Genomic DNA, 13,478 nt, shown 5'->3' on the forward strand with positions numbered 1-13,478 from the left:
CGATCCCGCTCCAGTGACGGAAGCAAGGAGTGGTACCTTGTCCTTGTGTCCTTGTAGCGGGGATCCAGCAGGGTGCCCACCCAGTAATAAGCACTGCTAACAATCCTGGCATCTCGGCAGTTGTTGCGCAGGCACAGCAACATGTATTGGTTTATGTGTGCCACGCTGCCTGGTGGAAGGTGCATCATCTAGGTCTTCTGTATCCCTCAGCCATGCTCCAATAATGCTAGTGATCTGTTCTGAGTAGCACCCTGCTGTGAACACAGTTTCTCCTCCTGATCATCCTCTGAAACTGTCCACTGGCTGGACAGTTGTGTATCAGGCTGTTGTTGGTACAGGAACCCACCCTCCGAGCCATGTGTGGACGACTGGCCTGATAATAGTGTGAATGATCCCTGTTCCTCTTCCACACCTCATCTAGCATTGACTGAAAAGATTTTTAGAGGAGGCATAAAAGTGGGATAATAATGCTGCTGATGGCGTCATCAGTGTTGGTCATGATGGTGGAGTAGTCGAAGCAGCGCAACATGGCACATCCCACGTTGTAGCCCACTCATTGTTAGTGAAGTGGTGTTGTTCCACAGAGCAAATTACCATGCGTGCTGCAGCTGAAACTTCACTATTGCCTGCTGCTCCTCGCACGGTCTCTCCAGTACGTGCAAGGTGAAGTTCTACCTTGTTGGTATGTTGCATATGAGGTGGTGAGCCAGAAGGCATAAGTGAAGCTGCAGCTCAGACAGGTGAGCAGCAGCAGGGTGAGAAAGCTGAAAGCATGCACAGACAGCCCACACTTTCTGCAGTAACTTTGACATATTGTGTTAATTTTTAAGGAAGCTCTGCAACACCAAATACAGCACATGCCCCAGGCAGGCAGTGTGTGTCAAACCAGCTAGGCCCAGAGCTAATACAAGATTTTGCCCATTATCACACACCACTGGGCCAGGCTTGAGTGCACACCTAATTTTGTCCTCAACATGTTTGTGCAGGGTTGGGATGGCCTGACCGGAAAAGTAGTGATGTCTGTAAATCACATACTGTGGGACAGCCACAGCTATCAGTTTTTTAAAACTGTCCATTGCCACCAGCCAAAATGACAGCATTTCAAAGGCCAGGAATTTTGAAATGCTGTATTTCAGGACCAGGAGTCATGGGTGGGTAGGGGGTACTTTCACTTTCTCTCCAGTATTTGGGGGCTGGACAACTGATTGCTTTCATGGAACAGTATGGTGATCCTCTGTGACTCTGCTGGTGGTGGTGGTGTCACATCCTCTCTTTGTGGGGAGGCAGGTGGCCCTGTTGCTCAAGAGAGGGAGGAAGAGGCCAAGACCACAGCAGAAGAGGGAGCTGGAGAAGCCTCAGATCTTTCCTAGTTTATAAGGTGTGTACTCCGCAGAAGCTCATGCTTTTAATTCACATGCCTCATCATGCAGGTGGTGCTCAGATTAAGTACATGTATGCCCTGCTTCAGGCTCTGATGTCACAGCATGCATACCACTTTTCTCTCGTCATCAGCACATTTCCTGAAGATATGTCATGTCAGGGAGCTCCTTTTTAGATGGCTTTGGTGTGCTCAGTTTATCTTTTTGGTGGGCAGTAGCAGCCAAAATACTGGCTAGGGGCTGGCCACTGTGCTTTTGCACCCTCCTGGCTCTTTTGCTGCGCAGCTTGATCACCTCCTCTTCCTCCAAACTGTGCCTGTCACTCGAATGGCCTTCAGTCCATGTGGGGTCGAGGATCTCATCTTTCGCCGCATCATCTTCCACCCACTTCTCACCCCTGCCATTCTTGCCGGTCTGCACACCACAGAAAGTTGCAATAGTTGGCATCTGTGCTTCGTCATCATCAGAGATGTGCTGCAGTAGTGAACTGACCATGTGCATGCACTATCCTTTCCAAATACTCATCCTCCAACAAAACAAGTGGTTGGGCATCAGTGCACTCAATCTCTTTCACTTGTGGAGCAGGGCCAGTTGGATGGGCCATGAAACCCTTGCCAGTGCAGTCATCAATAACAAAAGTGACAGCTGCATGACTTGGGGCTCAGACTGCTTGGCTGATCAAAGCAGTGAGGTAGAAGGCAGATGTCCAGGGTCTGCAGGTGACAACTGCGCTTTCAGCAGAGGACCAGGTGGAAAACAATACAAAGAAACTAAAGACACTCTCAGTCATCCAATCTAAAACCGCCTCTACTTGTTCTGGGCTCCCAATTCATCCAGCGGTACATGGACTTACAAAATAACTCAGAACGTCTTGTCACCTGTGTGCACCAGACCAAGGTGTTTCATTCAGGCACGTAGCAGGCATGGATTGATTATGTACTCTGCCTGTAGCAGCTACACCACCACCACACCTACATCCACATCCCCTATTTGATACTCTCCTAATTTTTGGCACCCAAAAAAAGTGCACAATAGATAAAAGAGAGAAATTGCCAAGCAGATTGTTACACTGTTAGGGCACTCTTCACCAGGCTCTGTTAGAGGAATCTGCTCCAGGCTCTGTTAGGCCACTCTGCACCAGACTTTGCTAGGGTACTCTGCACGAGGTTTTTAGGGCACTCTGCACAAAGCTATGTTAGGGCACTCTGCAAAGGCTATGTTAGGCCGGAATCACCCTACCGTGTGTGATGCGAGTCTCTCGCATCAACACCCGGTACTGCCGCTGGCAGTGTATATATTTCTATGCAGCCGCAGCTCCGATCCTGAGTGCCGGCGGTAACGCCGGGTGTTGATGTGAGAGACTCATGCGAGTTTCTCGCATCAGACACGGTAGTGTGATCCCGGCCTTAATGTACTCTGCACAAGGCTCTGATAGGGTACCAGGCTCAGAATAGAATTGCATCGCCACCCACCAACTGTTTTTTTACATGCATTTTCTTCAGGTACCACATAGAAGCCTATAGGGAAAAAAAATCACAGTGTAGCAGCATCTTTAGACACACCGTGTCTTGACACACAGTTCTTGTAATCATAACCACTTTGACTGAAATGTAGTTTTAGTAGTGTAACAATAGGATTGGATGGGATGATAGAGATTAAACAAGATACAAAGGTAAAAGAAAGAATCTTTATTCTGGGCTTGGTCTGTTTACAACAAGCATAACTTTACTGTGCTTTGTGAAAAATATTGTGATTGTGGGAATAATCTTTAATCTATACTTTTTTCGTTTATTTTTTATTTGATGAAAACAGAAACATTTACATGCCATGTCACTTTTCAATGTATCAGTTGATTAAAATTTTACAAAGTATAGATCACAAAAATATCTCCATCACATTTAATTTTCTGTCTCATCGTTTTATATTTATACTGTCAAAATACTTTAACTGAAAGTATGCAACAAACACAGAAAATAAAATAACTTTCTTTTAGGCTATGTGCCCACGTAGCGATTTTTAAGCGTTTTTGCCGTGATTTTCGGCGTGAAAACGCTGCGAAAACGCTTAAAAATCGTGTACAGAACGCACCCCATGCATTCCTATGGCATTCCGCACATGCTGTGCTAATGTTGCGCTTTTTTCCGTGGCGGAATCGCATCGTGGAAAAAATCGCAGCATGCTCATTCTTTTGTGTGGAATCGCAAAGAATTGCTGCGATTCCGCACCCATAGAATGCATGAGAACCGCTTACTTCCCACATGTGGCTATGCCCACCATGCGGGAAGTTAAGCGTCTCATGTGCGGTTGGTACCCACGGTGTGGAGGAGAGGAGACTGTCCTCCAGGCCCTGGGTACCATACCCCTGTAAAAAAAAGAATAAAAAATAAAAAATCGGGGTATATTTTCCTTCCGATGTCCCGCGCTGCATTCCTGGCCTAGCGTTCCCAGTAATGCCTTGCGGCAAGGCCCTGTAATGACGTAGTCTCGCGTGACTCTAGCGGTCACGCGAGATCGCTATAGCAACGTGAGACTACGTCATCACAGATCTCGCAAGGCATTACTGGGAACGCTGAGGCCCGGGATGGCAGCGCGGGACGCCGGAAGGTAAATATACACCGATTTTTTTATTTTTTTTAGCATTTTAACATTCTATCTTTTACTATTGAGGCCGCATAGGCGGCCTCAATAGTAAAAACCTGGTCACACTTGTCAAACACTATGTTTGATGAGTGTGACCAACCTGTCAATCACTTTCCAAGCGATGCTTCAAATCGCTTGGAAAGTGCTTGAATATCGCACGTGAAAATCGCGGCAAAATGGCGGTAAAATCGCAGTGAAATCGCGCGGAAAAAAACGCGCGATTTCTGGGAAGGAGTCCGGTTTTTAGTAAGCGTTTTAAAACGCTACATGGACCCACAGGCTAAAAGTCATATTTTCATACTAGAGCCTCAAAATTCCGAAAGTCCCTCCCAGTTCTTCATAACTATAACATGATGTATGTTTAAATACCGCCATTAACTGTGAAATTTCCGATTGTGTGTAACTATGTTCAATAAAAGTTCTCCATTTTCAAAAGAAACTCTCTGTTGATGTATTTCTGTTTCCAATTTATCATACAATATCAGCGTTTTCAGTGTATCTGTTACTTCTGATAATTTTAGACTCTGTCAAACCAATGACTGAGAATACACTTATTTTTTTACTACCAAAAGAACTATATGTGCAATATTAGATACAAATGTGTGTCTTGTGTTGGATTTATCCTTTAATTGGGAATATCTATTTTCCAAAATCAATGTATACAGTATAAACATAGCATCTTTCCAAACCTCTTGTATGTGAGGACATTCCCATATACTGTGTAGTAGATTTGCTTTATGAAGATTACACTTAAGGCAACTTTTAAGCAAATGAATTGGAGTATTGCGATATGATAGATTAAATAGATATACAGAGTTATATATCACTTTGTAGTGCATTTCTCTACACTGTTCGCTTATCAATACTTCTTTACCCTTTCCCATCCTGTTAATACGTTATCATATAACTTTGCATCTTCAATGACTTTTCTCCATGTAGAGAATACACTTGTTTTCCACGTGAACTGTGTTTGACTACAAAAGCGACATTATATAGCTGATAGTGAGTCATGAATCGTTCCAGAACTCATCAGAACCCATCAGAATATCAAAGTTATTTTTTTCTTTCCCAGGCCTTTTATTACCAAATTATAGTGGCTAGTTGTCTGCATATATTGTAGGTATTGATGAGTTAATAGGTGATATTTAGAGGAACGTTCTAGTCAATTTAAAAACCTCCCTTCTTCCACTTTATGAAGCTCTTGCACCCTCTGATCCCTTGTTGTTTCCATTGTATAAATTATTTGTTTCCCTTACAGGAAGTTAGGGTCTTTCCACAGCGGCATATATCTAGATATACTATACGGGAGCTTGTATAGCTGTCCAATTGCCAATTAAGTATCTATAGTCTCTCTCAAAAGACAACTTAATTTCACAATTGAGGGATCTTCCCTGATTGTCATGTGTAATATTGCTCTTAAGTCATATGGTGCGGTTAGTTACATCCAAATGTGTGTCTCTAATTAACTTAGATGTTGCCAAAAAACAGAAGCTTCCAAACACATGACATCATCAAATGGGGCAGTCTAGAATTGTTTTTAGGCATACTAATAGGCATAGTAATGTTACTTTATGTGAACTTTTGACTTAGCAGTAAGTAATAAAAATGCCTTAAAACATTCTCTCTCTCTCATCATTCTGGCATATCGCAAATATTAAAGGGAAAGGTTTATTCTGACTTCATGTCAGATATTGTGAAAAACATGCAGATGTGTCTTTTTATATAGTAAGACCAACAACTCAGTGAGAAAAACTCACTTAATATTCATGTAGCATATATGGATATTCATTAATCATAATTATAACCTTCTCACAAAAATGAATAAACCAAAACAAAGTTCAGGGTAATAAAGGCTTAAAATAAATTTTATTCAATTACATAGAATAGATAAAAGGAGAACCAGACAAATGGACATAATTCAATACCATAATATACTATATCATAATGTAAGGATAAATTTTCATATTAAACACATGGGCCATAGGTAAATTCAGTGATCATATAGAGTCCATAGACCATATAACGTGCATATAGTGGACAGACATAAAGTCTGAAATAAAGTGCATAAGAAATGTAACAAGATCATAAATACCCGTGATCAATTGCTAAGTGTGCCTGCAGCTTCCATGCCAGAAAGTGTTGTGGGCCATTCAGCAAGGCTGTAAACCCCCTTAACCACTAAGGAATGTAAGGTATTAATCATCTCTTCTGTAAAATAGAATAAACAAATTTGCTCTCCACAAGTTTTCAAAGCAGTGTCTATGAATGAATTGGTTTTACATGTGTAAAGAATTGGAAGATTTTTTTTTCTTTTAACTCTGTGCTTTCCTCTACCTTTATATGTTGCCTTTTTATACATTTTATTATTTTCTAGTACCTGCTTAAAGTTTAATTCATAAATATTATTTGAACCCATGATCATCACGCAAAAATCTGTCTCAGCACACAAAAATGCTACAAGGGAATACAAATCAGGGATGTGCAGGGCGCAAAGTATGCAAAGATATACAGTACTTATCTTTACTAGATTACAGAAGAAAAGCACAAAATATTTTTTAATCCCTTCCCAACATAGATAATTTCTATTTTTGCTTTTTATTTTTTCTCCCCCTTCTTCCAAGAGCTTTAACTTTTTCATTTTCATGTACACATAGATATACTGTATGAGGACTTGTGACACCATTTGTTTCATTCCATAGTCTACAGGAAAAACAAGGAAAAAAATTGTGTGTGGTGAAATTGCAAAAAACCCCAAATGTTAGATTTTTTAAAAATAGTTTTTATAGTGGGTATTGTGTAGTAAAAATGACCTGGCAATATGATTTTTTCATCAGGACGCTTATGGCAATACCAAACTTGTCCACTTGTCTGTTTATTACTTTACTGGTGAAAAAAAGATCAGAAATTTGTAAAAAAAAAAAAAAAAATAGAAATTAAAAATGGGGAGCAATTCAGTCGCCATTTTTTGAACCCTGAAATATGGTGTTAATGGAACTCTGCAATGACATAGCAGCTCATGCAGTGATCTTTATGACAAAACCATGTCTGTTTATATTGCAGCGCTGTCTGAGGGCCCATAAATCATTAGTGTTCAATATTGACCCTCGAACTAGTCACTGGTGCACATGGACCTCCACAGAATCTCTGAAACTTTTGATTATGTTATGTATTGTAGATGGTGGGACATTCAAATTCTTTGCAATTTTACATTGACATTCTTTTTTTCTGAAATTGTTTCACTATTTTTAGATGCAGTTGTTCACAAACTGGGAAATAAAGATTAGCAAATCAATCTGTGGGTGATTGCGTTTGTGTCGAATTTCAAGAAATTTGCAATTTCATGCGAATTCAAACATTTTGACATTTTATTTGCAGTTTGCAAAAACAAAAAAAAAACCTTGACCAGCACCATTTCTCACACTGCTGAAGTATCAAAGAATACCAACAAAAGACTGAGGAAAAAAATGGAAAACATTCAGGAGATTCACTCTATAATCAGATAATTGAACCAATAGGAAGAAAGAGGAGTTTCAAAAAAAAATATTTTATTAATATCAATTAAAAAAGGTTTATATAAATATCAAAAACTGGGGACTGTATCAAAACAAATAGGATACTCCTGTGAAGTGGTGCCAGAGCACTTATGTAGTATATGTTATATAAAAGGATCAGAGAAAAAGTGCAGAGAATGTGCAAACAAAAGTTATGGTTAAAGACCCTACCATAAATACCCTTAGTCATAAAAGCATGGTGCTATGACTAATCCTTAGTAAGAAAAGATTCATGAATACTTACGTAGATATAATATGTCAAAATAGAGTGGGTAAGGTGCATTTGCTCTGGCCCACAAGTCCCAAGGCACGTTTCACCCAAGACTTTTTGTCAGGGAGCACCACTTGACAGGAGTATTTTGCTTGTTTTTATACAGTCCCCGTTTTTTGATATCCATATAAACCTTTTTTAATCGATATTAATAAAATATTTATTTTATAAGACTTCATTAGTGCTCCTCTTTCTTCATGTGGGTTCAATTGAAGTGTCAAAGAACAGGTTAACTTCATTTTGTGTTGCCGTGCGGACTTCTCCATATTGCTTTTCAACTATGATATCTTACGGATCATCATACCTTGTATTAGTTGGTCAGTACTTGGGCCATCACAGATAACCAATTCCCAGTGGAGCACAGTCTGTACGGCAGAGTTATTTTCTGTCTCCAGAGTCACAGGGTAAGTCTCTTTCTCAGGTAGAATTTTCTTATGGTTAACGGGGTCCTCTCTTTCCTTTTCATGTATAGTGTAATCTTATTGTCAGCAGGGTTCTCTCTCTCCTCTCACACACATGTATTTTCCAAGCAAATACAAACTTTCAAGTATTCAGATTAACTTAAATTTATTCACTGTGAATCAAATTTTTATAGATTAAAATGTCAAAAGATTTGTTCATCTCTACTGGTGAACATCTGACCCTCTCTCTCTTTGTTTCTCTGTCTCTCTAGCATGCTCTTTTTATAAACAGTTATAAAACTTAGCTGAAAATTTACCCTCAGCTGTTTTTCATTAGTAGTGAATACTTTTTCAGCTTTTTGTTAAACCTGTCCCAACTTTTTGAGATGGGTTTCTACCAACAATTTCTAAACGAGTTAATATTTTCAAATTGAATGGAAAAATGTCTAACTTTCTCCTGACATGACTTCCATGTTCTGTTGTGAATAAAATATGGCTATAAAACATTTACAGATAATTGCATTTTTGTTTTCTTTACATATTACATGCTGCCACAACTTTTTTTTGGAAAGGGGTTTGTATTTTAAAAGTGAAGCCAGAGAGAACTGAATAGGAGGCAGTCCATGATCCAATAAAGAACTGAATAGGTCCATGATCCAATAAAACAATTCTTCTAAATTCGGGACAATCAATGTATGGATAAAGGGGAGCAGGTGCAGAGGTGGACAACAGCCATTTTATGTCAATCAGATGCTTCAAAGGGTCCTGGTATGTCAGGAACCGTTGAAGCATCTTATCGATGCGAATCGGCCGTCGTCCACCTCTGTACCTGCTCTGTGGTTTGGATTTTTCATAGCGCTGTTTGTTTCAGTTGCCTGTGATCATGAAAGCCCACATTCTGCTGGTCTGCTGATTAAGCTCTAGAAGGTATGCTACACATTGTTTGGTGCTGGTTTTTCTCACTTACTACATTTTAAAAGTTAAGACACTTAAGGAAATCATAAATAATACCAAATATTTATTTATATTTATAATTTTTTGTTGTGTCGATATATATTTTTTTCAGACCCATTGATACCGGCTCTTAATTTAAAGGGGTTGTCCACTACTCGGACAACTCCTTCTCAATTAGCATATTTCCCCCCTGTAAAATAACACTAATTCTCACCTCAGGTACCAGCACTGTTTCAGTGGTGTAAGCACATGCTCTCCCCGGGCTTACATGCCATTTTTTTGTCACGTGAGCCCTATTCAGACATCAAGAGGAAGTCAGAACTGCGGCTGGCCACTTACTTCCTCTTGATGTCTGATATATCCGAAGGTGGGGACAGTAACACCAGCACTGATTGGGTTTGGGAGCAGGGCTCCCATGTCATAACAATGTCATGTGAGCCACAGGAGAGCAAGTGGCCATCACTGTTGGATTAGCGCCATCATTAGGGGCTAACATGCTGTTTTGAAGGGATTGTCCACTACTTGGACAACCATTTCTCAGTGTAACTATCAGACATTTACAGTACGTCATTTCTAACTTACGGCCGAGAGGGGGAGAATGAGTAACATACAAAGATTTTTCTATAGCTGCATAATGAAGTGTCAGTGAGTGTACAGAGAATATAGCTTATCATTAGTTATCATAAAGCTTGTGTTTCTACTTTACATAAATGTCCTTGGCCTAAAACATTTGACTATAGGTATGAGTTATTGAAAACTGTATATAGACAACACTATTGACCCTTTTATGTTCAGTTTTTGAAGCTTACTGGACAAAGAATATAAATGCTAGGAAACTGTTTCTTTATATAATTGTCATTTTCTCAATTATTCACAGTTCAAACTTTTCCCAGCAGCATTTCACTTCTGTGTACTTCATCAGTAGCCATAGTAACTATGAAATGAGCACGAGGGCTGAGTGCACTAAGTGGTAAGAGAAGTCCTTAATTGGTGCTTAAATACAATTACATATATCAATACTGAATGCAAAATCTATTTGCACATATTGTTTCAGCAACAAAAATATTTCAGCTTTTATCCTGCAATTATTGCAGTGACCTCTGTGTATAAATATATCTGCCGTAGTGCATTATAAAGACAACAATACATAGCGTTCACATAAATGAAGTCAGACTAGCAAAGTATCCCCCTTATGGTTTTATACAAAGTTATTAATTATGCATTCAGGAAAAAAAAAATCTACATAAATCAAAAGAATCCGGGAAATACAGATGGATCCCCACAGTTATTCGAATACTAACCCTTCCTCTAGAGATGCTTTGTGGATATTTTTTCAGCTTTTTTTTTTTTTCTATAGAAGTAAGTTGAAAAGTTTCTAAAGTATTGAAATGGAATGTAGCAATGTGTGAGAACTCATCAGGTTGAATAGCTGATATACATACGGAAACTAGTTATCCCTGCGGTTTAGGTGAAGGACATTTTTATATAATAGGAGTATATGGTGGTCATCTATAAATAACTAAAAAATAAGTCAAAGCATATCTGGATTGCTAATCCGAGAGAGAGGGTTTATGGGGTTAGGGAGGAAAAATGGTGGTTCGCTAAGGCTGATGAAAAAACATGTAGCATATAGAAAATACGTGAGGCACAGGGGGCATTCACCATCTTAAAACCTTTCCTTTATTCCATTGCAATAAAAGATAGAAAGCGGCATAGCAATGGAGGGATCTGGATCTTGCTATGCCACTTCCTAATGTTTCTACTGCAATGAAATAAAGGAAAGTGTTTGTATACAGTGAATGCTGTCTGTGCGTCATGTATTTTCTATATAAATATATGTGCATGGAAAGTTAAAGTTAAACAAATTTTCTGTACTTATGATTTCACTAGAATTTGTATGCCTGAAGATGCATGAAGGGTATTACAATTATAAATTAGTACATTTAGTTTCCAATTAATACAACCTCTAGGCTTGTTCAGATGAGGGATTCACTTAACTAATTTTACTCTCTGAACACTTTTTCACTTCTGCTAATAAATATTGATATAAATATGATCTTTTTAAAACGTGCTTATATTGCACAATCTCCCCAGTGTCATCTCTTATTCCAAATATTAAAGCTATTTTGCAGTATTTGCCTGCTTGCAATAACTATATAATGTATTAAAGAAGAGGAAAAACAAAACTGACCAATTACAAGCAAAAAAAACCAAAAAACAATAGAACAAGGGATTTTCCACTTTCATAGTACTCGCCCTCCCAATGCTGTCTCCCTGCTGCTGCATCGGTCTTTGTGTTTTGGCTGCAGAAGTGAAGCCTCACTGACAGCACAGTTCCATATCAAGGTGCAGAGCCATTGGTCTCAGTGATTGATGTACGATGTGACATCCATGTTGCAGTCAAAACATAAGGACTGAAACAGTGAGAGCTAATGCTGGTATGGGAAAGGGTGAGTACCATCTTGTTTTTGCGTATTATATGCCTGCAAGCACTTGAGATCCACTTTGCTGAAAGTGGAAAACCCCTTTAAATCGACTCTTCATTACTTTCTAATATTTATAATGTAAAAGACTTTCATAGAATCATAGAATCATAGAATCGTAGAGTTGGAAGGGACCTCCTGGGCCATCTGGTCCAACCCCCTGCTCAAAGCAGGATTCGCTAAATCATCCCAGTCAGATGTCTGTCCAGCCTCTGTTTGAAGACTTCCATTGAAGGCGAACTCACCACTTCTCGTGGCAGCTTGTTCCACTCATTGATCACTCTAACTGTCTTAAAGTTTTTTCTAATATCTAATCTGTATCTCCTCCCATTCAGTTTCATCCCATTGCTTCTAGTCTTTCCTTGTGGAAATGAGAATAAAGTTGATCCTTCTACAATGTGACAGCCCTTTAGATATTTGTAGACAGCTATTAAGTCTCCTCTCAGTCTTCTCTAATAAGTTTTCCTAAAACAATTTTGATCATAAAATTGAATGGTAGCTCAGACCATTTCTTGACAGATGACGTGTATAAGCATGGACCATGACCATGGACCATGGACCATGACAGCAAGGTATGCAGGACAACAGGCAAACAAGCATATAAGTAAACCAAAATAAACATGAAGCATGTTCACACTGGCAGTAAGTACACAAAACCCAAGACCGAAACAAAATGTACAAATACCCTTCTGTAAGTAAATAAGTAAATACAATAGTGCATATAAATAAATTGGGTTCTTAGTAAACAGTGTTTTTGATAAAAAAAAGCATAAAAGCGATCCCATCAATGTCAAGGTGTACCTAAATTCAGGATGGTCCTAACCTCTAGCATTAATACCTTACCATTCATCATAGTCATGTCCTGTGTGAATAACGGCTGAGCAGGAATGGGTCCCAAACATGGACCCACAGCAAATGGGGAGCTTTATAAATGTAACGTCCAGCTCAAACGAAGAAAGGCCACACCCTTACCTGCACTAAATGCAGAAATCAAAACTAAACAAAAAAAGTTTTCCTAAAACAATGTTGGTCATAAAAATGAATGGTAGATCAGAGCAGTTATTGAAAGATGACATGTGGATAAGCATGGACCAGGACAGCAAGGTATGCAGGGCAGCAGGCAAACAAGTGTATAAGGTAGCACAGATAAAGCAAAACCTGGTGTGAGGATACAGTATCTTTAAACACAAGAATAACTGAAATAAATGCAGATGGGTATCTTCAAGCAGTGCAAACGTTGATAGCAGTTATGTACTAGAGAAGTCAATGCAGGTTCGAAAAATGAGTCACTTTGATTGCAGAGGCCAGGTGTCAATAGAACACTTGTGAGTAAGTTGGACTGAGCTTTGAAATAACGTGGTTTGGAGCATGAAAATCAAGAGTAGCAGATAGACGTATGTCTATAGCTCAGCCAAGTGAATCCAATAAAAAAAAATGAAATACTGAGTAAAATTGAACAGGGCTGGGTTATATATACAGTCCCTTTCCCTGCTGTCACTCCTCACCTAACAAAAATATTTAACCTCTCTCTCTCTTCTGGTATCTTTCCCTCCTCATTTAAGCATGCCATCATACATCCACTACTTAAAAAAACCATCCTTCGACCAAAACTGTGCCTCTAACTATAGACCTGTCTCTAATCTTCCCTTCATCTCTAAACTCCTGGAATGCCTGGTCCACTCCCGTCTTATCCGCTATCTCTTTGATAACTCTCTTCTCGACCCTCTCCAATCCGGTTTCCGCTCTTTACACTCTACTAAAACTGCCCTCACTAAAGTCTCTAATGATCTACTAACAGC

The sequence above is a fragment of the Dendrobates tinctorius genome, unplaced genomic scaffold (genome assembly GCF_039654945.1).
Source record: "Dendrobates tinctorius isolate UK_male_01 unplaced genomic scaffold, ASM3965494v1 ptg000081l, whole genome shotgun sequence".
NCBI lineage: Eukaryota > Metazoa > Chordata > Amphibia > Anura > Dendrobatidae > Dendrobates > Dendrobates tinctorius.